Below are 27,929 nucleotides of genomic sequence, written 5' to 3'. Positions count from 1 at the left end.
ATGTTTCGGAAGCGGGATGAACTCCTAGCACCAGCTCGCATGCGAGCAATTCAAGAGGAATTGGCGGCATTCTTTCTTGACCACGTGATCCCTGAAGACGGAGAATACTATGTGGACCCTGAGTCCGTATGATTATATTTGTAAGAGATAATTATTGTATATATGTAGCCGGTAGTGTCGGATAGATATACGAGAACTTGTTGTTTGACCAATCTCTCGGAGAAGGAGAGGTGGTCGATATCACTTCTCTCTGTATGCATATATGTTCATGACGATCTTCTGTTTCCTTCGTTTGCTTACTAGCTAGCTAGCGTGTCTAGTCCTCTCTATACGTATGTATAGTACGTAGCGTCGACCAAGCATGGACATAAGAGAGGACACTTCTCTCTATTAATTATAGCTAGCTAACACAATATATGAAACACCTAAATTAACCCCCCAAACCCCCCCCCCCCTTAAAAAAAAACAAAAACCCCAGTCACAGAAATGCTGACGCGCGGATGCCTATTGGTCCCGGTTGGTGCCACTAACCGGGACCAAAGGGTCTCCTGCCTGGACTCTGTGCACAGGCCACGTGGAGGCCCATCTGTCCTGGTTCTGGATTGAACCGGGACTAAAGGGACAGGGAATTAGTACCGACCCTTTAGTCCCGGTTCCAGAACCGGGACAAAAGGCCCTTATGAACCGGGACAACAGGCCCTTTTTCTACCAGTGTTAGGCCCATATAAGACAATAATTCCTGGTTAATCTCTAAGGCCCATGCATGCGTACGGAAAGTGGTGGGAAGTGTGGGAAGTTTAGTACCATACTGCTATAGTAACAAGAGTAAGACCTCTTTATAAGGGCTGCTCCATCACTTGCTATTGGGAGCTTGGGAATAGAAGCTGTACATGCACGCTCCTCCTCCTCCACCACCCGCCTCACCTCGTCACGACGCACTCGCTCGCCGTGGGTTGCGGAAATGAGCCGAGCCAGAACTTATTTTTGCCGGTCAACAATGGTTAATTAATCTCAGATAATTAACGAGTCGCTTACGGAAGTGCCACTATCCAAGACGTTGGACCGTGGGCTGTTCGCGGACTCAGTCATGGGCCTGAGCCCAGGCCCATCTACTTGACGACCTATATAAGAAGGCGCTGGCCAGTGGAGTGAACCCTAACTCAGTTCACTCACTCCCTCTCGTACAACCCTAGCCGTCATCTACTGTTCCTCTCACCGTGCTGCCTCCGGCGATCCCATCCCTACGACCGCGTGCACGATTGGTCGGGAGAGCAGGTGCCTCCGGTACCCTATCGTTCGAGATCCTGCCCGGGAGAACGACAATAAGGTTTTTGGGGATCGTCTCGACGCAACTACTCCCGATCCATCCCCGTCTTCGTCCGCCTCTGCTTCCACTACTTCCTCTACATCGACTACATGACTGACGACGAAGTCGCCAAGAAGAAGGCCTTGGCTGATGCCAAGGCTGCCGCCGCCGCCGCCGTGTTGGCCTGGCCAACCGGAGGGTATGACTCGTTCATCCCCTATTTGCTCATTCATGTGCTAGCCATATATACGCTGTTCATAGATGGTTTGGTTATATGTACTGTACGTGCTCACATGCTTAGGTATTGGTATGAGATGCATACCGTATTTGCCATCTTTACTGTCTACTCATGGATTAGATTAATCGAGAAAGTGCTAATATTTCCAACAATCCAAAAACCTTATTTTAGGCACTTTTTGACTCATGGCTTCCCCGCTACTCTGAAACCAGAAAAGTTTACTCGAACGCATTTTAAGCATTGGCAGGCGAGGACTACCTTGTGGCTCACAGCAATGAACGTGTTCTGGGTTGGTGGTGTGTCTCCCACGGTAACGATTGCTCCTGAACAGGAGAATGCGTTTAGGGAGGCAACCACCATCTTTGTGGGAGCCGTTCTTACTATTATCGGAGACAAGCTAGTCGAGGCATATCTCCATATGCGCATTGCCAAGAATTTGTGGGATGTGCTCGAAGCTAAGTTCGACGCAACCGATGCTGGAAGCGAGTTGTATGCTATGGAGCAGTTCCATGATTACAAAATGGTTGATAACCGTTTTGTATTAGACCAGGCCCATGAGATACAATGCATAGCTAAGGAGCTGGAGCTCATGAAGTGTGAGTTATCGGACAAGTTTGTCGCGGGTTGCATTATTGCAAAACTCCCTCCTGGATGGAGGAACTTTGCTACTTCTCTCAAGCACTTGAGATGTGAATTCTCTGTTGAGGATGTCATCGGTCATCTAAGTGTTGAGCAGAACTCGAGAGCAAAGGACTCACATGTGAAAGGGTGCTACCTCTTGAGCACTGCGTTGGTTTTCCCTTGATGAGGAAAGGGTGATGCAGTAAAGTAGCATAAGTATTTCCCTCAGTTTTTGAGAACCAATGTATCAATCTAGTAGGAGGCCACGCACGAGTCCCTCGCACCTACACAAACAAATAAAATCCTCGCAACCAATGCAATAAAGGGGTTGTCAATCCCTTCACGGTCACTTACGAAAGTGAGATCTGATAGATATGATAAGATAATATTTTTGGTATTTTTATGATAAAGATGCAAAGTAAATAAAGCAAAATAAACGGAAAAGGAAATAGCTTATTGACGGAAGATTAATATGATAGAAGATAGACCCGGGGGCCATAGGTTTCACTAGTGGCTTCTCTCGAGAGCATAAGTATTACGGTGGGTAAACAAATTACTGCTGAGCAATTGACAGAATTGAGCATAGTTATGAGAATATCTAGGTATGATCATGCATATAGGCATCACGTCTAAGACAAGTAGACCGACTCCTGCCTGCATCTACTACTATTACTCCACACATCGACCGCTATCCAGTATGCATCTAGAGTATTAAGTTCAAGAGAATAGAGTAACGCTTTAAGCAAGATGACATGATGTAGAGGGATAAACTCATGCAATATGAAATAAACCCCATCTTGTTATCCTCGATGGCAACAATACAATACGTGCCTTGCTGCCCCTACTGTCACTGGGAAAGGACACCGCAAGATTGAACCCAAAGCTAAGCACTTCTCCCATTGCAAGAAAGATCTATCTAGTAGGCCAAACCAAACTGATAATTCGAAGAGACTTGCAAAGATAACCAATCATACATAAAAGAATTCAGAGAAGATTCAAATATTGTTCATAGATAAACTTGATCATAAACCCACAATTCATCGGTCTCAACAAACACACCGTAAAAGAAGATTACATCGAATAGATCTCCACAAGAGAGGGGGAGAACTTTGTATTGAGATCCAAAAAGAGAGAAGAAGCCATCTAGCTAATAACTATGGACCCGAAGGTTTGAAGTAAACTACTCACACTTCATCGTAGAGGCTATGGTGTTGATGTAGAAGCCCTCCATGATTGATGCCCCCTCCGGCGGAGCTCCGGAAAAGGCCCCAAGATGGGATCTCACGGGTACAGAAAGTTACGGTGGTGGAATTAGGGTTTTGGCTCTGTATATGGTAGTTTGGGGGTACGTAGGTATATATAGGAGGAAGAAGTACGTCGGTGGAGCAACGTGGGCCCCACGAGGGTGGAGGGCGCGCCTGGGGGGGGGGGGTAGGCGCGCCCCCTACCTCATGCCCTCCTGGTTGCTTTCTTGACGTAGGGTCCAAGTCCTCTGGATCATGTTCGTTCCGAAAATCACGTTCCCGAAGGTTTCATTCCGTTTGGACTCCGTTTGATATTCTTTTTCCGTGAAACTCTAAAATAGGCAAAAAAAACAACAATTCTGGGCTGGGCCTCCGGTTAATAGGTTAGTACCAAAAATAATATAAAAGTGTATAATAAAGCTCAACAATGTCCAAAACAGGATATAATATAACATGGAACAATAAAAAATTATAGATACGTTGGAGACGTATCAAAGGGCAGAGGGTTCTTCTAGCACCAATGCGGTGCAGAAGAACTTCCACAAGTTCAAGGGAAAGAACTATGTCCAGCAGAATACTACCTTCAAGAAGAAGGGTAAGAAGAAAGTAGACAAAAAGAGAGATGGCTGCTTTACTTGTGGTTCAGAGGAACATTGGGCAAACAAGTGCCCAAACAAGTATAAGAAGCCAGGATAGAACGCAAAGTCTGTCAATGTGACTCTGAGCAACAATGATGCGGCATCAGGGTATGGTAATCTGTTTACCGTACTTTCAGTTTGTCAGTCAACCGATTGGTGGGTTGACGCTGGGCCAACATTCATGTGTGTGCTGATGTGTCTTTGTTTTCTTCTTACCAGGTCACACGAGATTGTTCCGTCCTGATGGGGAACGACTCGCATGCTTCTGTTCTTGGTGTTGGCACGGTAGATCTGAAGTTTACTTTGGGAAAGATCGTGCAACTAAAGAACATGCAGCATGTCCCCGCTATCAAGAAGAATCTCGTTAGTGGCTCCCTTCTATGTAAAGAAGGGTTTAAGCTAGTATTTGAGTCTAACAAAGTAATCGTATCTCGGTATGGACTATTTGTTGGAAAATGATATGATTGTGGTGGTTTGTTCCCCCTTCCTATACCCGATTGCTGCGACCAGACGTTGGAGTCCAGGGGCCAGACACCACTGTCGATGACGACTCCTACTACTCGGGAGGCGCCTACTCTGGAGGATTTCTGTAATAAAGTTGTGAACCAAAATCATTCTAATGTGAAAGAATGTGAGGTTTGGCATTCATGTCTTTGTCACATAAATTTCAGTTGTATGACGCGGCTGGCTAAGATGAATCTAATCCCGAGTTTCACTTTAGCCAAAGGCTCTAAGTGCCATGCGTGTGTGCAAGCAAAGCAACCTCGTAAGCCTCACAAGCCTGCGAAGGGGAGACACCTGACACCACTAGAGCTCATACATTCAGATCTCGGTGAGATGAATGGTGTGTTGACTAAAGGTGGAAAGAAATACTTCATGCCTTTGATTGATGATTCCACTAGATTCTGTTATGTGTGTTTGTTAAATACAAAGGATGAGGGTCTACACTACTTTAAAATCTATAAGGATGAAGTTGAGAACCAACTTGAGAAGAAAATAAAACGAGTCCGGTCTGATCGTGTTGGAGAGTACTTTTCTAGTGAGTTTGATTTATTCTGTGCAGAACATGGAATTATTCATGAGAGGATGCCTCCCTATTCACCCCAGTCAAACGGGGTTGCCGAATGGAAAAACCCTACTCTAACAGATTTGGCTAACGCCATGTTAAATACATCGGGTTTATCCAAGGCATGGTGGGGGGAGGCTGTATTGACATCATGTCATGTCCTGAATAAAGTTCCCGCAAAGGATAATGAGACTACTCCCTGTGAGCAATGGGAAAAGAAATGTGACGCCCCCGATTGGACCGTACACTAATCATACACGCAAACGTGTACGATCAAGATCAGGGACTCACGGGAAGATATCACAACACAACTCTACAAATAAAATAAGTCATACAAGCATCATATTACAAGCCAGGGGGCCTCGAGGGCTCGAATACAAGAGCTCGATCATAGACGAGTCAGCGGAAGCAACAATATCTGAGTACAGACATAAGTTAAACAAGTTTGCCTTAAGAAGGCTAGCACAAACTGGGATACAGATCGAAAGAGGCGCAGGCCTCCTGCCTGGGATCCTCCTAAACTACTCCTGATCGTCGTTAGCGGCCTGCACGTAGTAGTAGGCGCCTCCCGAGTAGTAGGAGTCGTCATCGACAGTGGTGTCTGGCCCCTGGACTCCAACGTCTGGTCGCAGCAATCGGGTATAGGAAGGGGGAAAAGGGAGAGCAAAGCAACCATGAGTACTCATCCAAAGTACTCGCAAGCAAGGAACTACACTACATATGCATGCATTGGTATCAAATGGAAAATGGGTAGCATATGTGGACTGAAATGCAGAATGCCAGAATAAGAGGGAGATAGCTAGTCCTATCAAAGACTATGCTTCTGGTAACCTCCATCTTGCAGCAGAAGAAGAGAGTAGATGGTAAGTTCACCAAGTATCATCGCATAGCATAATCTTACCCGGCAATCCTCCCCTCATCGCCCTGTGAGAGAGCGATCACCGGTTATATCTGGCACTTGGAAGGGTGTGTTTTAAGTATCCGGTTCTAGTTGTCATAAGGTCAAGGTACAACTCCGGGTCGCCCTTTTACCGAGGGACACGGCTATTCGAATAGATCAACTTCCCTGCAGGGGTGCACCACATTTCCCAACAGGCTCGATCCCCTTTGTCCGGACACACTTTGCCCGGCCTCGGAAGATCAACACTTCGCAGCCCCACCTAGGCACAACAGAGAGGTCAGCATGCTGGTCTAAATCCTAAGCGCGCAGGGGTCTGGTGAAGGAAATATGCCCTAGAGGAAATAATAAAGTTATTATTTATTTCCTTATATCATGATAAATGTTTAGTATTCATGCTAGAATTGTATTAATCGGAAACATAATACATGTGTGAATACATAGACAAACAGAGTGTCACTAGTATGCCTCTACTTGACTAGCTCGTTAATCAAAGATGGTTATGTTTCCTAACCATGGACAAAAGAGTTGTTATTTGATTAACGAGATCACATCATTAGTTGAATGATCTGATTGACATGACCCATTCCATTAGCTTAGCACCTGATCGTTTAGTATGTTGCTATTGCTTTCTTCATGACTTATACATGTTCCTATGACTATGAGATTATGCAACTCCCGTTTGCCGGAGGAACACTTTGGGTGCTACCAAACGTCACAACGTAACTGGGTGATTATAAAGGAGCATTACAGGTGTCTCCAAAGGTAGATGTTGGGTTGGCGTATTTCGAGATTAGGATTTGTCACTCCGATTGTCGGAGAGGTATCTCTGGGCCCTCTCGGTAATGCACATCACTTAAGCCTTGCAAGCATTGCAACTAAATGAGTTAGTTGCGGGATGATGTATTACAGAACGAGTAAAGAGACTTGCCGGTAATGAGATTGAACTAGGTATAGGAATACCGACGATCGAATCTCGGGCAAGTAACATACCGATGACAAAGGGAACAACGTATGTTGTTATGCGGTCTGACCGATAAAGATCTTCGTAGAATATGTAGGAGCCAATATGGGCACAGGTCCCGCTATTGGTTATTGACCGGAGACGTGTCTCGGTCATGTCTACATTGTTCTCGAACCCGTAGGGTCCGCACGCTTAAGGTTACGATGACAGTTATATTATGAGTTTATGCATTTTGATGTACCGAAGGTTGTTCGGAGTCCCGGATGTGATCAGGGACATGGCGAGGAGTCTCGAAATGGTCGAGACATAAAGATTGATATATTGGAAGCCTATGTTTGGATATCGGAAGTGTTCCGGGTGAAATCGGAATTTTACCAGAGTACCGGGAGGGTTACCGGAACCCCCCGGGAGCTATATGGGCCATAGTGGGCCTTAGTGGAAAAGAGAAGGGGCTGCCCTAGATGGGCTGCACGCCTCCCCCTTCCCCTAGTCCTATTAGGACTAGGAGAGGTGGCCGGCCCCCTCCTCCTCTTTTCCCCCTCCGCGAATCCTATTCCAACTAGGATTGGGGGGGGGGGAATCCTACTCCCAGAGGGAGTAGGACTCTCCTAGCGCACCCCTTGTGGCCGGCCAGCCTCCCCCCTTTGGTCCTTTATATACTGAGGTAGAGGCACCCTAGAACACACAAGTTGATCCACGTGATCTATTCCTTAGCCGTGTGCGGTGCCCCCAGCCACCATATTCCTCGATAATACTGTAGCGGAGTTTAGGCGAAGCCCTGCTGCTGTAGTGCATCAAGATCGTCACCACGCCGTCGTGCTGACGGAACTCTTCCCCGACACTTTGCTGGATCGGAGTCCGGGGATCGTCATCAAGCTTAACGTGTGCTCGAACTCGGAGGTGCCGTAGTTTCGGTACTTGATCGGTTGGATCATGAAGACGTACGACTACTTACTCTACGTTGCGTTAACGCTTCCGCAGTCGGTCTGCGTGGGTACGTAGACAACACTCTCCCCTCTCGCTACTATGCATCACATGATCTTGCGTGTGCGTAGGAAATTTTTTGAAATTACTACGAAACCCAACAGTGGCATCCGAGCCTAGGTTATTTATGTTGATGTTATATGCACGAGTAGAACACAAGTGAGTTGTTGGCGATATAAGTCATACTGCCTACCAGCATGTCATACTTTGGTTTGGGGGCATTGTTGGACGAGACGACCCGGACCAACATTACGCGTACGCTTACGCGAGACCGGTTCCCCCGACGTGCTTTGCACATAGGTGGCTTGCGGGCGACTGTCTCTCCAACTTTAGTTGAACCAAGTATGGCTACGCCCGGTCCTTGCGAAGGTTAAAACGGAGTCTATTTGACAAACTATCGTTGTGGTTTTGATGCGTAGGTGAGATTGGTTCTTGCTTAAGCCCGTAGCAGCCACGTAAAACTTGCAACAACAAAGTAGAGGACGTCTAACTTGTTTTTGCAGGGCATGTTGTGATGTGATATGGTCAAGACATGATGCTAAATTTTATTGTATGAGATGATCATGTTTTGTAACCGAGTTATCGGCAACTGGCAGGAGCCTTATGGTTGTTGTTTTATTGTATGCAATGAAATCGCGATGTAATGCTTTACTTTATTACTAAACGGTAGTGATAGTCGTGGTAGCATAAACTTGGCGAGACGACAACGATGCTACGATGGAGATCAAGGTGTCACACCGGTGACGATGGTGATCATGACGGTGCTTCGAAGATGGAGATCACAAGCACGAGATGATGATGGCCATATCATATCACTTATATTGATTGCATGTGATGTTTATCCTTTTATGCATCTTATCTTGCTTTGATTGACGGTAGCATTATAAGATGATCTCTCACTAAATTATCAAGAAGTGTTCTCCCTGAGTATGCACCGTTGCGAAAGTTCTTCGTGCTGAGACACCATGTGATGATCGGGTGTGATAGGTTCTACGTTCAAATACAACGGGTGGAAAACAGTTGCACACGCGGAATACTCAGGTTATACTTGACGAGCCAAGCATATACAGATATGGCCTCGGAACACGGAGACCGAAAGGTCGAGCGTGAATCATATAGTAGATATGATCAACATAACGATGTTCACCATTGAAAACTACTCCATCTCACGTGATGATCGGTTATGGTTTAGTTGATTTGGATCACGTAATCACTTAGAGGATTAGAGGGATGTTTATCTAAGTGGGAGTTCTTTAATTAATTTGATTAACTGAACTTTAATTTATCATGAACTTAGTCCTGGTAGTATTAGCATATCTATGTTGTGGATCAATAGCTCGCGTTGTTGCTTTCATATGCTTATTTTGATATGTTCCTAGAGAAAATTGTGTTGAAAAATGTTAGTAGCAAAGATGCGGATTGGATCCGTGATCTGAGGTTTATCCTCATTGCTGCACAGAAGAATTATGTCCTTGATGCACCGCTAGGTGACAGACCTATTGCAGGAGCAGATACAGACGTTATGAACGTTTGGCTAGCTCAATATGATGAATACTTGATAGTTTAAGAGCACCATGCTTAACGGCTTAGAATCGGGACTTCAAAGACATTTTGAACGTCATGGACCATATGAGATGTTCCAGGAGTTGAAGTTAATATTTCAAGCAAATACCCGAGTTGAGAGATATGAAGTCTCCAACAAGTTCTATAGCTAAAAGATGGAGGAGAATCGCTCAACTAGTGAGCATGTGCTGATGAAGCTATGTACCTAGGGTAGGGGCACGGACCCGTCCAAAGAGCCCTACCCAAGGACATCCCTAGAAGAAATCACCTATCAATCGACTTGAAGATACTCCACTTGACAGGTTCAAGACACTCGACCAAGAAGCTACCACTCGACCATGAAGCTAATCACTCGACTGCCAGGAGACCTACAGTCACTCCGTAGGCAAACGGTCAGCTGTTAAGTAGTCTTCATGGTCATTATAGCACTTTATTAGAGGCGTTACCAGTAACGCCTAATCTTAAATGTACCTTAAACCCTGCATTACTGAGGGCAGGAGGGGGCCGACGAACTCTATATAAGCCACCCCCCTCCTCAGTATGAAGGGTTCGCACCCCTGTAATCCATACACGCATAATCCAGTCGACCGCCTCCGGGCTCCGAGACGTAGGGCTATTTCTTCCTCCGAGAAGGGCCTGAACTCGTAAACCTTGCGTGTAACAACTTCCCAATAGCTAGGATCTAGCCTCTCCATACTCACCCCCTACATCACTGTCAGAGTCGGAACCACGACAGTTGGCGCCCACCGTGGGGCAGGAATCTTAGCGCTTAGTTGGAGAAGTTGCGATCTTTTTCGATCCCTTTGATCATGGTTTCTTGCGGAGTTTTGGTGGAGGGCCGCGAGATCCGTCTCGGTGCGCTCACCTTCATCGCCGATGACTCCGCCTGGCTACAGGAGGCACCACTCGACATCGACGCGCTCCCCGTCCGCGGCGCGACGCACTTTCGCGCATGCATTCGTGGCGTCCTCCTGCGGCAGCCGTCGACCCAGTATTGGTCGACCCCTGCGTCGTCTCCCCGCCCTGTCTCCCACCAGCACAAGCACTCCGGTCGGTCGAGACTTCAGCGCTGGGTGAGGCACGCCGCGGCCCGCCAGTCGGCAGCCCCACAAGTCGCGGCGATCGAGCCCGTCGAGTCCCTCTATGGCCTGTTCGACTGGCTCCGTGGGGACCGCATCCGAGTGCGACAGCAGCGACCCAGCGGCTGAGGTTCTGGCGGTCGATGGAACACACAGTCCCCCCGGTTTCCCTCGCGCTGACGGAGCTACGGGCGGAGGCGACCCGTCGCATCCCCACGATGAGTATCTGCCTGAACCTCTCACGTCGTTACAGCGAGAGGAGCTTCGCCGCCGGAACATGGACGCACTCCACACTCCAATTGTCGGAGAAACCCCCGAGGCCCGGGCCTTGGAGGACGTGCGCCTTGCTAACCTGGCCGAGCGCACTCGGCTGGAGAATCTCCAGCGAATACTCGACGAGCAAGCGCGTCAGTGGGCTCCCGAGTCCAGTCGACGTCCGCTAGCTCCCGAGTCCAGTCGGCGCCGGCCCTTCTCACCGCCTCAGGTATATCGAACCCCAGTTCAGAATTTGGCCGCTGCAGCCCGTATAGCAGAATCAATTCAGCCATCCCAGTCAGAGGCAGGCAGGGGCTTGTTGCAGATCAGAGCATTGCTCCGGGCGGCAGGAAACCAGAATTCCGCCGTTTCTCAGTCGCGGGATAGGATCCACAGCCGATCCGTTGCAGCAGACACAGTCCAGTTGGCCCACAGCCCGAGATCGCCCCCGAGGCGTGAGGGACGCGATGACCGGCATGATCAGTACAGGAGGAATGAGCAGTATGATCATCGATTCGGTCGAGATGATCGATGCCGAGTGCCAACCCCTCCCCCGAGGAGCGGGTCATATGCGCCTCGACGGCAAGATGACAGACGCCCTCACAGTGTTGGGCAGAGGATTCCAGTCGACCCCAGAGACCCAGGCTTTGATGCGAGGTCTATCCTCGTTCAAGGTTTGGTCGACAGGAACAGGGCTCATCGAGAGGGCCACAACAGAGATGTGCCTGCCAGCAGTAGCAGAGTACGTGTTTCAGGGCCAGAGTGCTTCAGTCGAGCCATCAGGGCCGCAGTGATTCCTCCCAATTTCAGGCTGGCAACTGGAGTCAGCAAGTTCACCGACGAGTCCAAGCCTGACACTTGGCTCGAAGATTACCGAGTGGCTGTACAGATTGGCGGTGGTAATGATGAAGTGGCCATGAAGCATTTACCTCTTATGTTGGAGGGCTCAGCCAGAGCGTGGTTGAATCAGCTAGCACCTAGCAGCATTTACACCTGGGAGGACCTCTCCTGAGTGTTTGTCACGACCTTTGAAGGAACATGCAAACGACCTGCAGGCCTCACAGAGTTACGGTCTTGCGTGCAGAAGCCGAATGAAACACCGAGGGATTACATCCAGAGGTGGATCACGCTGCACCACACAGTTGAGAACGTGCCAGACCATCAAGCAGTTTGCGCTTTCAAAGAGGGCGTTAAATACAGAGAGTTGAATCTGAAGTTCGGTCGAACTGGGGAGATGTCTCTGAATCGGATGATGGAGATCGCCACCAAGTACGCTAACGGTGAAGACGAAGACCGACTCCGAAGCGGCAAGCTCAAAGCAGTCGCCCAAGAAACTGGAGGAAACTCCACTCGGAAACAGAAGCGGAAGGCCGAGCCAGCTGCTCCCGGGGAGGCCCTGGCCGTTGCCCAGGGAAACTTCAAGGGGAAACCCAAGGGCACCTGGAAGCCCAAGAAGGTCAAAGATCAAGACGGGAATGATGTTTTGGACTTACCGTGTCACATCCACACCAAGAAAGACGAAGAGGGTAATTTTATTTACCCAAAGCATACCACTCGACAGTGCCGGCTCCTGATCCAGCAGTTCCAGGGCAAGCAGCCCAAAGATAAGGAAAAAGAGCCAGACAGGATCGAAGACAAAGAAGACAGTGACGATGGATACCCCCAGATCAATTCCACCCTAATGATTTTTGCTGATGTTGAGAGCAAGAGTCGACTGAAAGTCATTAACCGTGAGGTGAACATGGTTGCCCCGGCAACACCCAATTACCTGAAGTGGTCGCAGACTGCCATCACATTCGACCAGTCGGATCACCCGACGCACATTGCCACCCCTGGGAGGCAAGCTTTGGTGGTCGACCCAGTTGTCGAAGGCACTCGACTGACCAAAGTATTGATGGACGGCGGCAGTGGCCTGAACATACTGTACTCTGAGACTTTGAAAGGGATGGGCATTCCGATGTCCAGACTTAGTACCAGCAACATGAGCTTCCACGGAGTCATTCCTGGGAAGAAAGCCGAGTCGCTCGGACAGATTGCTCTTGATGTAGTTTTCGGTGATTCAAAGAATTACCGCAAGGAAAGGTTGACATTCGAAGTTGTGGACTTCCAGAGTGCCTATCATGCCTTCTTGGGTAGGCCAGCTTATGCATGCTTCATGGCTCGACCATGTTACGTGTATCTCAAACTGAAGATGCCTGGCCCCAAAGGTGTGATCACTGTTACTGGCAGCCGAAAGAAAGCAGAAGAATGCTTTCAGAAAGGCTCAAAGATCGCTGACGCTCAGATGGCAGTAGTCGAGCTGAAAGAGTACCAAAAGACTGCCGATCCGAGTGAATTGCTGCGAGCCAAGAAGCCCGCCTCAGAATCAGCTTTTCAGTCGGCTGGCGAAACAAAGACAGTCCACATTCACCCGACCGACCCCGACGCTGCTCCGACTCACATCTCGACGACGCTCGACTCCAAATAGGAAGAAGCGCTCATCCAGCTCCTCCGTGAGAACTGGGATATCTTCGCATGGAAACCGTCTGACATGCCTGGAGTTCCCAGAGAGCTGGCTGAGCACCATCTACGAGTCGACCCAAAATTCAAGCCTGTGATGGAACATCTTCGACGGTCCGTCGTCCAGAAGAAGCAAGCCATTGGCGAGGAAGTGGCTCGGCTCTTAGCAGCAGAGTTCATCCGAGAGATTTACCACTCCGAGTGGCTCGCCAATGTCGTCATGGTCCCCAAAAAGGACAAGTCGCTCCGCATGTGCATTGACTTCAAGCATATCAATCGGGCCTGCCCGAAAGATCATTTTCCCCTCCCTCGCATCGACCAAATAGTCGATTCGACTGCAGGGTGCGAGAGACTGTCTTTTCTAGACGCCTATTCCGGGTACCATCAGATCCGTCTGTATGGGCCCGACGAGATCAAAACAACTTTCATCACTCCATTCGGGTGCTTCTGTTACGTCACCATGCCGTTCGGCCTCAAGAACGCCGGAGCCACGTTCATGAGAATGATTCAGAAGTGTTTACTCACTCAAATCAGTCGGAATGTGGAGGCATACATGGACGATATCGTGGTCAAGTCCCGAAAAGGTTCCGACCTGCGGGCTGACCTTGCTGAAACCTTTGCCAATCTCAGGAGGTATGATATCAAGCTCAATCCATCAAAGTGCACATTCAGAGTTCCAGGTGGAAAGTTACTCGATTTTCTCGTTTCCGAACGAGGGATTGATGCCAATCCTGAGAAAATTGGCACCATACTCCGGATGAAGCGTCCTGTACGCGTGCACGATGTCCAAAAGCTTACAGGCTGCTTGGCCGCTTTAAGTCGATTCATTTCTCGTCTCGGTGAAAAGGCGTTGCCTCTTTACCGACCGATGAAGAAGTCTTACAAATTCGAGTGGACTCCAGAAGCTGATGCAGCGTTTGCAGATCTCAAAGCTCTGCTCTCCACCCAGCCGGTGCTTGCTGCCCCAATCAACAAAGAACCTTTGCTGCTTTACATTGCAGCCACAGGACAAGTTGTCAGCACAGTACTTACGGTCGAGCGGGAAGAGGAAGGAAAGGCCTTCAGAGTTCAGCGCCCAGTATATTACATGTCTGAAGTTTTGACCCCTTCAAAACAAAGATACCCCCATTACCAGAAGCTTGTATATGGGATTTACATGACCACAAAGAAGGTTGCACACTACTTCTCTGACCACTCCATTACAGTCGTCAGCGACGCCCCACTGTCAGAGATTCTGCACAACAGAGATGCAACTGGTCGAGTGGCCAAGTGGGCGATTGAACTCCTTCCCTTAGATATCAAGTTCGAGGCAAAGAAGGCTATCAAGTCCCAAGCAATCGCAGATTTCATTGCCGAGTGGATTGAACAGCAACTTCCGACTCAAGTTCACTCGGAGCACTAGACCATGTTCTTCGATGGATCTAAGATGCTTAATGGTTCCGGCGTGGGAGTAGTCTTAGTCTCCCCCCGAGAAGATAAGCTCAGATATGTTCTCCAGATTCACTTTGATTCCTCCAATAATGAAGCAGAGTATGAAGCACTTTTGTATGGGTTGCGCATGGCCATTTCACTCGGCGTCCGTCGCCTCATGGTCTATGGCGATTCGGATTTAGTGGTTAATCAAGTGATGAAGGAGTGGGACGTCAGAAGTCCGGCTATGACCGGTTACTGCAACGCAGTAAGAAAGCTAGAAAAGAAATTTGAGGGGTTGGAGCTTCATCACATTCCCCGACTGAAAAATCAGGCAGCTGATGATCTGGCAAAGATAGGCTCCAAGAGGGAAGCCATTCCCAGCAACGTGTTCCTGGAACACATCCACTCGCCGTCAGTCCAAGAAGATCCCTTCACAGAAGAAACCCCGCAGCCGAAAAGTGCCATAGATCCGACTGGAGTCGAAGTTCCTGCCGTGGTCGGCCTAATCATGGAAGTCTTGGCGATCACTCCCGACTGGACGGTACCGTACATCGCGTATATCCTAAGAAAAGAACTCCCGGAGGACGAAGAAGAGGCTCGACAGATCGTCCGTCGATCCAAGGCCTTCACAGTCATAAAAGGACAGTTGTGCAGAGAAAGCGCGACTGGAATCGGTCAGAAGTGCATAACACCGGAAGAAGGTCAGATGATCCTTGATGAGATCCACTCGGGGACCTGTGGTCACCATGCGTCCTCTCGGACTATTGTGGCCAAAGCATACCGAGCGGGATTTTACTGGCCAAGAGCAAATGAGATGGCAAAGGAGATAGTCGACAAGTGTGAGGGGTGTCAGTTCTACTGCAACATATCATGCAAGCCCGCATCAGCCCTGAAGACCATTCCACTCGTCTGGCCCTTCGCTGTCTGGGGACTGGACATGGTCGGTCCTCTGAGAACAGGCAGGAGCGGTTTCACCCATGTGCTTGTGGCAGTCGACAAGTTTACCAAATGGATTGAAGCTAAACCCATCAAGAACCTCGATGCTCGCACTCCTATTAGTTTCGTCAGAGGACTAACATTCAGATATGGAGTCCCTCACAGCATCATCACTGACAATGGGTCAAACTTCGATTCAGACCAGTTCAGAGCCTTTTGCGCCTCTCAAGGCACTCGAGTCGACTATGCATCAGTCGTCCATCCCCAGTCGAATGGACAAGCTGAAAGAGCAAATGGTCTGATCCTCAAAGGACTAAAACCTCGACTAATGCGTGATCTCAAGCACGCGGCAGGTGCCTGGGTCGACGAGCTTCCGTCAGTTCTGTGGGGATTAAGGACCACCCCTAACCGGTCGACTGGAAGAACCCCATTCTTTCTTGTTTATGGAGCCGAAGCCGTTCTGCCAAGTGATCTCCTTCACAACGCTCCCCGAGTCGAGCTTTACACCGAAGATGAAGCAGAACAGGCTCGGCAAGATGCAGTAGACCTCCTGGAAGAAGAAAGAGAGATGTCCATGATCATATCGACCATTTATCAGCAAGACTTGCGTCGATTCCATGCCTGGCATGTGAAGAGTCGAGCCTTCCAAGAAGGAGATTTGGTCCTCCGAGTGGATCAACAGAAACCACACAAGCTTGCTCCTACTTGGGAAGGCCCCTTCATCATCACCAGAGTCCTCCACAACGGAGCGTATCACCTCTACAATGTTGATCGCCAGATCGACGAGCCGCGAGCTTGGAACGCGGAGCTGCTCCGCCACTTTTACACTTAAGTTCCTTCCTATAAAGATGTAATAAGAGAAACTTCCGCAGTTCGTTTTTATCAAAGTCAAGAGTGTTCCAATGATTGCTGTCACTTTTGTTTACATACGAAAACCCCCAGTGGGTGACTTAGCCGCGAATCCGTTTCGCCTAAGTTCAAAAAAAAATCCTACCGAGTGGAGAGCAAACCTCCCACTCGGGGGCTTAGCTGCAGTCCAGCACTCGCCTAAGTTCTCCTACGAAGAGACTTAGCTGCAGTCAGCACTCGCCTAAGTTTAAAAAATCCTACCGAGTGGAGAGCAAACCTCCCACTCGGGGGCTTAGCTGCAGTCCAGCACTCGCCTAAGTTCTCCTACGAAGAGACTTAGCTGCAGTCAGCACTCGCCTAAGTTTGAAAAATCCTACCGAGTGGAGAGCAAACCTCCCACTCGGAGGCTTAGCTGCAGTCCAGCACTCGCCTAAGTTCTCCTACGAAGAGACTTAGCTGCAGTCAGCACTCGCCTAAGTTTGAAAAATCCTATCGAGTGGAGAGCAAACCTCCCACTTGGGGGCTTAGCTGCAGTCCAGCACTCGCCTAAGTTCTCCTATGAAGAGACTTAGCTGCAGTCAGCACTCGCCTAAGTCTGAAAAATCCTACCGAGTGGAGAGCAAACCTCCCACTCGGGGGCTTAGCTGCAGTCCAGCACTCGCCTAAGTTCTCCTACGAAGAGACTTAGCTGCAGTCAGCACTTGCCTAAGTTTGAAAAATCCTACCGAGTGGAGAGCAAACCTCCCACTCGGGGGCTTAGCTGCAGTCCAGCACTCTCCTAAGTTCCCCTACGAAGAGACTTAGCTGCAGTCAGCACTCGCCTAAGTTTGAAATCCTACCGAGCGAGAGCAAACCTCCCGCTCGGAGGCTTAGCTGCAGCCCAGCGCTCGCCTAAGTATGAAACACATCTCATTTCCCAAGGACAACGAGGGGCAGGTCGACCGCCACCTCCTCCTGGAGAGCTTCGCCACAAATACAATGTGCGCTCCGTCCCACTCTGCAGTAACAGGGTGTAGATCGACTACTACCTTCTCCTTCGGAGCTGCACCACAGACACAAAGTTATTTCGAGTGAAGACCAAATTCCACTCGACGGGTCATCCACAAAGAGATTCAATGACAAATCAAGTTCAAATAAAGCCTAAAAGGTCCCAGAGACCTCAGATCAAAGTACTCGAGCCCCCAGCTCGGCAGAGTTTAACTGTTACACTTCCACTCGGCATTCCGAGGCAAATTTAAGGCAGAGTTTAACGGATTACAAAATACACTCGGCATTCTGAGGCAAGTTTTTTCATTCCTCAGGAGGAGGAGGACTGGCAGGGGCGGCAAACTCATCCAAGTCGATCCCATCTGCGATACGGGTAGCAGCAGGAATGAATGTCTCCATGAAGTCCTGGAAGTTGTGCTTCCTCGTGTTGGCAACTTGGATGGCGGACAGCTTCTCCTCCCGCACCTCCTTGCAATGGACGCGGACCAGAGACAGAGCCACGTCAGCGCCACACCGAGCTGAAGACTTCTTCACTCCTGCACTCGGTCAGGGATTCCGTTGAGTCGAGTCATCAGAGACTCGAGATCATTCTAGAGCGTAGACTCTGGCCAAAGCGTCGGGTCGATCCGCGTCATGGCAACCTTCAGTCGAGCCAAGTAATCCACGACGCCGTCAACACGGGATTCTAGTCGGAGCAGGTTCATGGCAGCTTCATCTTTCACCGGAGAGTTGATTGGATCCAAACCTGTTTCGATCCGCCCAGTCTCCTCTTCAAAGTTCTGGCAAAGTTCTGCATACATGACCCAAGGATAAGTCAAATTTCGTAAAACTGAGTCGACACAAAAAAAAAGCCAGTCGGAACTGAGTGTGCACCTTCGAGCTTGATGTACAACTTCTTGGCAAGGCTCCTCAAGTAGCTCTCCAGGTCGTCCCTCCTGCGAGCGATGCCTTCCATCTTCTCGTTCAGGGTGAGGTTCTCCTTCTTCCAACGCGAACACTCCCTGTTGGCTTCATTCAGAGCGGTCTTCAACTTGGTATTCTCTCCTTCTAATTGGTCGACCGAAGCCAGCTTCTGTGCGGCCAGAGCGGTCTTGTCATCAGCCTCCTTACGGGCAGCAGCCAAGTCCTGATCCTTCTTCGCCAGAGCTTCTTTCAGTTTTTCTACAAAAAAAAATGATGATTGGGTCGGAGGAAGCGAAAAGATACTCAAGCCTAAAAACTAACCAGTCGACAAAGGCGTCTTACCTGCGGCGCCGTCTCTGACCTTCTGCAGCTCTGTCCTGGCCAGCTCCAGATCAAGGTTCATTTGAATTTGCTACTTCTCCAAGTCAGCCAAGCGGGTTCCAAGATCACAAGATCTCTGAAGTCAAAGGGGAGGAGTTACAATTTCAGTAAAAAAAAGAAGCAACAAAGGCAATAAATACTAAGACTACGGTCGACTGCCAGCAGTCCACCATAGTCTCGGGGACTACACCCAGTGGGTGCACTTAGCGTGCCCCCACCGGTTCCTATCCCACCCGACCGACCCCTGAAGTCGAGTCCAAGACAAGTTACTTCCGAGCAGCTAAGAGACAATAATGGAGTTTCTAAGACTACAGCCGAAGCGAAACATTCGACAGTAGCCTCGGGGACTACACCCAGTGGGTGCACTCAGCGTGCCCCCACAGTAAAAAAAAGAGAGAAAGACGTCGACTGCCCGCAGTCGACAGGATACCGTTCCATTCGACATGACCCAATCAAACAGAGTGAAGAAACTCAACTACAACGACTCAATTTAAAGACTACAGTCGACTGCCAGCAGTCCACCGTAGTCTCGGGGACTACACCCAGTGGGTGCACTTAGCGTGCCCCCACTCGTCCAAGAATTGGCAAACACACCCAGTGGGTGTACAAACTTAAAGATCTTCGGAAAAGGGATTCTTCAAAGGACATATCGAAATAGACCAAGTGTTGAAGTCGACTGACCTGGACATTGCTCTGAAGAGCCGAGCTTGCGTCATAAGCCGCCTGGCAAGCCTCCCGAGCCACTTTCACCTGTTCCATCATGATTCCAGCCTGGCGTACAGCCTCCTTCACAGCAGCCGCTTGGTCCTCAGGGACAGGGTACGCAGCAAAAAGCAAAGACGGATCCGCAGTCGACGCTGAAGGCCGCACACTCGTCAGAGGAACAACGAAAGTCACGGAAGCCCGAGTGGGTTCGCCATCGTCCCGAACTATGGCCTCAGGCGCCGGAGTGGATTGCGGAGTCTTGCCAGCCAACGCCTTCTTCTTCCTCTTCACCCTCAGTGGTTCGTTGTCGTCGTCGTCCGGGAGGTCAATAACATGAGGAGGAGCTGCAAGGAAAACATTCAATCGACCAGAGTCGCAATAAAGTTTCAGTTGACTCGAAAGCAGGACGTCAGTGATCGTACCAGGGTTGGAGGTGACAGCGTCCTCCATCTCTTGGTCGTCGTTCCTGGCGGAGACCTCAGAAGTTGCACCACTGCAAATCTCGAAAGTTAGCCAGTTGGCCCAGTGAATCGACCAAGGATCCGTCCACAGTCGACAAAGGAAAGCAAGTGTTATTGTTACCCGGAAATGGTGGGAACAACTATCTTCATCTTGGGCAAGGCCTTGGGCGGCTTGGATGGCGTCGCTCGTGGGTGCTTGGGAGCCTTCCCGGTCAGCGGAGGAGAAGAAGTCCGAGGGCGTTTCGACGACTGCCCAACAGGAGCAGTCGCCTTGCCACGCTCCCGCGCTGGATCGTGGGTGAGCTTGGATCGCCCCTCCGGGCGGGAGGGTTCAGCCTCCTCCTCCTCTTCGCTGGAGAAGATGTCGTCGCCTTCCTCTCCCTCACCGTCGGACTCCCACTCGACCTGGTCGTCCCCGCTCTCGCCTCCGCTCCCCTCACCTTCCTCAGTCGACCCTTGTGCCCCGTTGGGCGTCGAGTACATCTCAGTGGTCGCCTGGAAGACAACAGACAGGACGAAAGTCAATCGACTTACCCAAAGAAGACTAATACAGAAGGCCAGATATCCGACACAAAGACATACCTGATCCACTTCATATGAGTTGTCGAGTGGAATTACCCTTCTGGCTCCTCAGGGGTTGTCTTTGTTCCCCGTGATGCTTGACAGCCACCCCTCCAGCATCTCGTTGGTGACCTCCTCCGGGTGGATCCGAGTGGTGTCGTCAAGGCTAGAATACAGCCACATCGGGTGGTCTCGCGCCTGGAGCGGTTGGATGCGCCTCTGGAGAAAGACCTCTAACAGGTCCATCACAGTCATGTTGGGGAACGTAGTAATTTCAAAATTTTTCCTACGCACACGCAAGATCATGTGATGCAGAGCAACGAGACGGGAGAGTGTTGTCTACGTACCCAACGCAGACCGACTACGGAAGCGCTGACACGACGTAGAGGAAGTAGTCGTACGTCTTCACGATCCAACCGATCAAGCACCGAAACTACGGTACCTCCGAGTTCGAGCACACGTTCAGCTCGATGACGATCCCCGGACTCCGATCCAGCAAAGTGTCAGGGAAGAGTTCCGTCAGCACGACGGCGTGGTGACGATCTTGATGAACTACAGCAGCAGGGCTTCGCCTAAACTCCGCTACAGTATTATCGAGGAATATGGTGGCAGGGGGCACCGCACACGGCTAAGGAATAGATCACGTGGATCAACTTGTGTGTCTAGAGGTGTCCCCTGCCTCTGTATATAAAGGAGCCAAGGGGGAGGGCTGGCCGGCCAAGGAGGAGGGCGCAGGAGAGTCCTACTCCCTCTGGGAGTAGGATTCCCCCCCAATCCTAGTCCAACTAGGATTCCTCGGAGGGGGAAAAGAGGAGGAGGGGGCCGGCCACCTCTCCTAGTCCTAATAGGACTAGGGGAAGGGGGAGGCGGGCAGCCCATCTAGGGCAGCCCCTTCTCTTTTCCACTAAGGCCCACTATGGCCCATATAGCTCCCGGGGGGTTCCGGTAACCCTCCCGGTATTCCGGTAAAATCCCGATTTCACCCGGAACACATCCGATATCCAAACATAGGCTTCCAATATATCAATCTTTACGTCTCGACCATTTCGAGACTCCTCGTCATGTCCATGATCACATCCGGGACTCTGAACAACCTTCGGTACATCAAAATGTATAAACTCATAATATAACTGTCATCGTAACCTTAAGCGTGCGGACCCTACGGGTTCGAGAACAATGTAGACATGACCGAGACATGTTTCCGGTCAATAACCAATAGCAGGACCTGGATGCCCATATTGGCTCCTACATATTCTACGAAGATCTTTATCGGTCAGACCGCATAACAACATACGTTGTTCCCTTTGTCATCGGTATGTTACTTGCCCGAGATTCGATCGTCGGTATCCAATACCTAGTTCAATCTCGTTACTGGCAAGTCTCTTTACTCGTTCTGTAACACATCATCCCGCAACTAACTCATTTAGTTGCAATGCTTGCAAGGCTTAAGTGATGTGTATTACCGAGAGGGCCCAGAGATACCTCTCCGACAATCGGAGTGACAAATCCTAATCTCGAAATACGCCAACCCAACATCTACCTTTGGAGACACCTGTAATGCTCCTTTATAATCACCCAGTTACGTTGTGACGTTTGGTAGCACCCAAAGTGTTTCTCCGGCAAACGGGAGTTGCATAATCTCATAGTCATAGGAACATGTATAAGTCATGAAGAAAAGCAATAGCAACATACTAAACGATCGGGTGCTAAGCTAATGGAATGGGTCATGTCAATCAGATCATTCAACTAATGATGTGACCTCGTTAATCAAATAACAACTCATTGTTCATGGTTAGGAAACATAACCATCTTTGATTAACGAGCTAGTCAAGTAGAGGCATACTAGTGACACTCTGTTTGTCTATGTATTCACACATGTATTATGTTTCCGGTTAATACAATTCTAGCATGAATAATAAACATTTATCATGATATAAGGAAATAAATAATAACTTTATTATTGCCTCTAGGGCATATTTCCTTCAGTCACCCCCTCACGGACAAGCTCAACCACTCGACCCGCCAATACCTTGACTTGGGCACTTTCCTCCGGCGTGACTTTTAGAGAGATAGGCTTCTCGGCTCGGTCGAGGGAAAAAGGAGGAAGACCAGTCGACTGTCCGGGGGTCGCCTGGTCCTGGCAGTAGAACCAGGTCGACTGCCAGCCGCGGACCGACTCCGGGAAGGTGATAGAGGGGAAACAGCTCTTCTCCCTCGTCTGGATCGCCAGGCCCCCGCACAGCTGGATCACTTACGTCTTCTCATCACTCGACTTGGCCTTTTTAACCGACTGATAGCGGCAAGTAAAAATATGCTTGAAAAGCCCCCAATGCGGACGGCAACCCAGGAAGGCCTCGCACATGGAAATGAACGCGGAAAGATAGACTATGGAGTTTGGGGGTAAAGTGATGGAGCTGCGCTCCGAAGAAATTCAAGAAGCTCCGGAAGAATGGATGGGGAGGCAGAGAAAACCCTTGGTCGATGTGGGAGGCAAGGAGCACGCACTCACCGTTGCGGGGTTGAGGTTCGATCTCCCTCCCCGGGAGACGCGCAGCCTCGTGGGGAATGGCTCCTCCCTCGACCATGTCATCGAGATCCTCCTGCCGGAGCACCGATGGCATCCAGTCGCCCTGAATCCAACCCTTGGGCAGGGCGGTCCGGGAGGAAGATCCGCCTCGCGCAGACCTCTTTCCTTTCCCCCCCGCCGCCACCTTCTTCGCGCGCTCCAAAGCAGTGGTCTTGCCCTTCACCATCGTCGCCGGCGAGGTCTCACGTGGGCTAACGGCGCTAGGGTACGGCCGAAGGTCACGGGAGGGCTGGCAAAGGGAGAGAGGAAGAAGGAAGAAGAAGAAGATAAGCGCACGGCTTGGAAACCCCGAGCCGGCAACTTATAAGGGGCCGCTCCCGAGTGGCTGACTGGTAGGCCCAGGCAGTCCAGTCAAATCCCGCAGCAGACGCGCGCGCAGTATGTGGCGAAAAAGGCGACGCGAGGATCGAGGAGTTTCCGCTTTATCACTTCCGATTACTGCGGCTGCTCCCGTCCCGCGCGCTTCCCAAAATCTGAATCCCGTGAGATCTGCGGGCCGCATAACCACTTGCCAAAAACAGAGTATCCCGCTCGCACCAACACTCGGCATGTGGCAATCAAAGATATTCACTCGACGAAGGGCCTGGAATGGATCAAGGCGACTGAAAGAGGTTGATGACGTCATCCGTGACAACTGACCCTAAACGAGGCACTCATACAGCCCCAAAGAACCAGTCGGAAAGGATCCCCAACTCTTTCCCCACTCTAACCTCGATCCATTCGGGGGCTAATGATGAAGCTATGTACCTAGGGTAGGGGCACGGACCCATCCAAAGAGCCCTACCCAAGGACATCCCTAGAAGAAATCACCTATCAATCGACTTGAAGATACTCCACTCGACAGGTTCAAGACACTCGACCAAGAAGCTACCACTCGACCATGAAGCTAATCACTCGACTGCCAGGAGACCTACAGTCACTCCGTAGGCAAACGGTCAGCTGTTAAGTAGTCTTCATGGTTATTATAGCACTTTATTAGAGGCGATACCAGTAACGCCTAATCTTAAATGTACCTTAAACCCTGCATTACTGAGGGCAGGAGGGGGCCGGCGAACTCTATATAAGCCACACCCGTCCTCAGTATGAAGGGTTCGCACCCCTGTAATCCATACACGCATAATCCAGTCGACCGCCTCCGGGCTCCGAGACGTAGGGCTATTTCTTCCTCCGAGAAGGGCCTGAACTCGTAAACCTCGCGTGTAACAACTTCCCAATAGCTAGGATCTAGCCTCTCCATACTCACCCCCTACATCACTGTCAGAGTCGGAACCACGACATGTGCTCAGATTGTCTGGGTACTACAATCGCTTGAATCAAGTGGGAGTTAATCTTCCAGATAAGATAGTGATTGACAGAATTCTCTAGTCACCATCACCAAGTTAGTAGAACTTCGTGATGAACTATAGTATACAAGGGATGACGAAAACAACTCCCAAGCTCTTCGTGATGCTGAAATCAACGAAGGTAGAAATCAAGAAAAACATCAAGTGTTGATGGTTGACAAGATCACTAGTTTCAAGAAAAGGATAGAGGGAAGAAGGGGAACTTCAAGAAGAACAGCAAGCAAGTTACTGCTCAAGTGAAGAAGCCCAAGTCTGGTCCTAAGCCTGAGACTAAGTGCTTCTACTTCAAAGGGACTGGTCACTGAAAGCGGAACTACCCCAAGTGATTGGTGGATAAGAAGGATGGCAAAGTGAACATAAGTATATTTGATATACATGTTATTGATGTGTACTTTACTAGTGTTTATAGCAAACCCTCAGTATTTGATACTAGTTCAGTTGCTAAGATTAGTAACTCGAAATGGGAGTTGCAGAATAAACAGAGACTAGTTAAGGGTGAAGTGACGATGTGTGTTGGAAGTAGTTCCAAGATTGATATGATCATCATCGTACACTCCCTATAATTTCGAGATTAGTGTTGAACCTAAATAAGTGTTATTTGGTGTTTGCGTTAAGCATGAATATGATTTGATCATGTTTATTGTGATACGGTTATTCATTTAAGTAAGAGAATAAATTGTTGTTCTGTTTACATGAATAAAACCTTATATGGTTACACACCCAATGAAAATAGTTCGTTGGATCTCGATCGTAGTGATACACATAATCATAATATTAAAACCAAAAGATGCAAAGTTAATAATGATAGTGCAACTTATTTGTAGCACTGCCGTTTAGGTCATATTGGTGTAAAGCGCATGAAGAAACTCCATGCTGATGGGATTTTGGAATCACTTGATTATGAATCAGTTGATGCTTGCGAACCATGCCTCATGGGCAAGATGACTAAGACTCTGTTCTTCGGAACAATGGAGCAAGCAACAGATTTGTTGGAAATCATACATACTGATGTATGTGGTCCGATGAATATTGAGGCTCGCGACAAGTATCATTATTTTCTGATCTTCACAGATGATTTGAGCAGATATGAGTATATCTACTTGATGAAACATAAGTCTGAAACATTTGAAAAGTTCAAAGAATTTTAGAGTGAAGTGAAAAATCATCGTAACAAGAAAATAAAGTTTCTACGATCTGATCGTAGAGAAGAGTATTTGAGTTACGAGTTTGGCCTTTAGTTAAAAACAATGTGGAATAGTTTCACAAACTCATGCCACATGGAACACCACAGCATAATGGTGTGTCCGAACGTCATAACCGTACTTTATTGGATATAGTGCAATCTATGATATCTCTCCGATCTACCACTATCGTTTTGGGGTTATGCATTAGAGACAGTTGCATTCACGTTAAATAGGGCACCATCTAAATCCGTTGAGACGACACCGAATGAACTATGGTTTGGCAAGAAACCTAAGCTGTCGTTTCTTAAAGTTTGGGACTGCGATGCTTGTGTGAAAAAGTTTTAACATGATAAGCTCGAACCCAAATCGGAGAAGTAAATCTTCATAGGATATCCAAAGGAAACTATTGGATACACCTTCTATCACAGATCCGAAGGCAAGACTTTTGTTGCTAAATTCGGAAACTTTCTAGAGAAGGAGTTTCTCTCGAAAGAAGTGAGTAGGAGGAAAGTAGAAAACTTGATAAGGTAATTGTACCTTCTCCCTTATTGGAAAGTAGGTCATCACAGAAATCTGTTCTTGTGACTACTACACCAATTAGTGAGGAAGCTAGTGATGATGATCATATAACTTCAGATCAAGTTACTACCGAATCTCATAGGTAAACCAGAGTGAGATCCGCACCAGAGTGGTACGGTAATCCTGTTAGGGAAGTCGTGTTACTAGACCATGACGAACTTGCGGACTATGAGGAAGCGATGATGAGCCCAGATTCCGCGAAATGGTTTGAGGCCATGAAATTTGAGATATGATCCATGTATGAGAACAAAGTTTGGACTTTGGTTGACTTGCCCGTTGATCGGCAAGCAATTGAAAATAAATGGATCTTCAAGAGGAAGACGGATGCTGATAGTAGTGTTACTATCTATAAAGCTAGAATTGTCGCAAAAGGTTTTCGACAAGTTCAAGGGATTGACTACGATGAGACCTTCTCACCCGTAGCGATGCTTAAGTCTGTCCGAATCATGTTAGCAATTGCCGCATTTTATGATTATGAAATTTGGCAGATGGATGTCAAAACTGCATTCCTGAATGGATTTCTGGAAGAAGAGTTGTATATGATGCAACCAGAAGGTTTTGTCGATCCAAAGGGAGCTAACAAAGTGTGCAAGATCCAGCGATCCATTTATGGAATGGTGCAAGCCTCTCGGAGTTGGAATAAACGTTTTGATAGTGTGATCAAAGCATTTGGTTTTATACAGACTTTTGGAGAAGCCTGTATTTACAAGAAAGTGAGTGGGAGCACTACAGTATTTCTGATAAGTATATGTGAATGACATATTGTTGATCGGAAATAATGTAGAATTATTCTGTAAAGCATAAAGGAGTGTTTAAAAGGAGTTTTTCAAAAGAAAGACTTCGGTGAAGCTGCTTACATATTGAGCTTCAAGATCTATAGAGATAGATCAAGACGCTTGATAAGTTTTTTCAATGAGTACATACCTTGACAAGATTTTGAAGTAGTTCAAGAATGGAGCAGTCAAAGAAAAAGTTCTTGCCTGTATTACAAGGTGTGAAGTTGAGTAAGACTCAAAGCCCGACCACGGCAGAAGATAGAAAAAGAATGAAAGTCATTCCCTATGCCTCAGTCATAGGTTCTATAAAGTATGCCATGCTGTGTACCAGATCTATTGTATACCCTGCACTGATTTGGCAAGGGAGTACAATAGTGATCTAGGAGTAGATCACTGGACAGCGGTCAAGATTATCCTTAGTAGAATAAGGAAATGTTTCTCAATTATGGAGGTGACAAAAGGTTCATCGTAAAAAGTTACGTTGATGCAAGTTTTGACACGGATCTGTATGACTCTAAGTCTCGATCTAGATACATATTGAAAGTGGGAGCAATTAGCTAGAGTAGCTCCGTGCAGAGCATTGTAGACATAGAAAATTGCAAAATACATAACGGATCTGAATGTGAAAGATCGTTGACTAAAATTCTCTCACAAGCAAAACATGATCACACCTTAGTACTCTTTGGGTGTTAATCACATAGCGATGTGAACTAGATTACCGAATCTAGTAAACCCTTTGGGTGTTAATCACATGATGATGTGAACTATCGATGTTAATCACATGGTGATGTAATCTGGATTATTGACTCTAGTGCAAGTGGGAGACTGAAGGAAATATGCCCTAGAGGCAATAATAAAGTTATTATTTATTTCCTTATATCATGATAAATGTTTATTATTCATGCTAGA

This window comes from Triticum urartu, chromosome 2A, assembly GCF_056163025.1.
Source record: "Triticum urartu cultivar PI428250 chromosome 2A, HENAU_Tu73, whole genome shotgun sequence".
Lineage (NCBI taxonomy): Eukaryota > Viridiplantae > Streptophyta > Magnoliopsida > Poales > Poaceae > Triticum > Triticum urartu.
The sequence above is the reverse complement of the archived record's forward strand: the minus strand, read 5'-3'. Positions refer to the sequence as shown.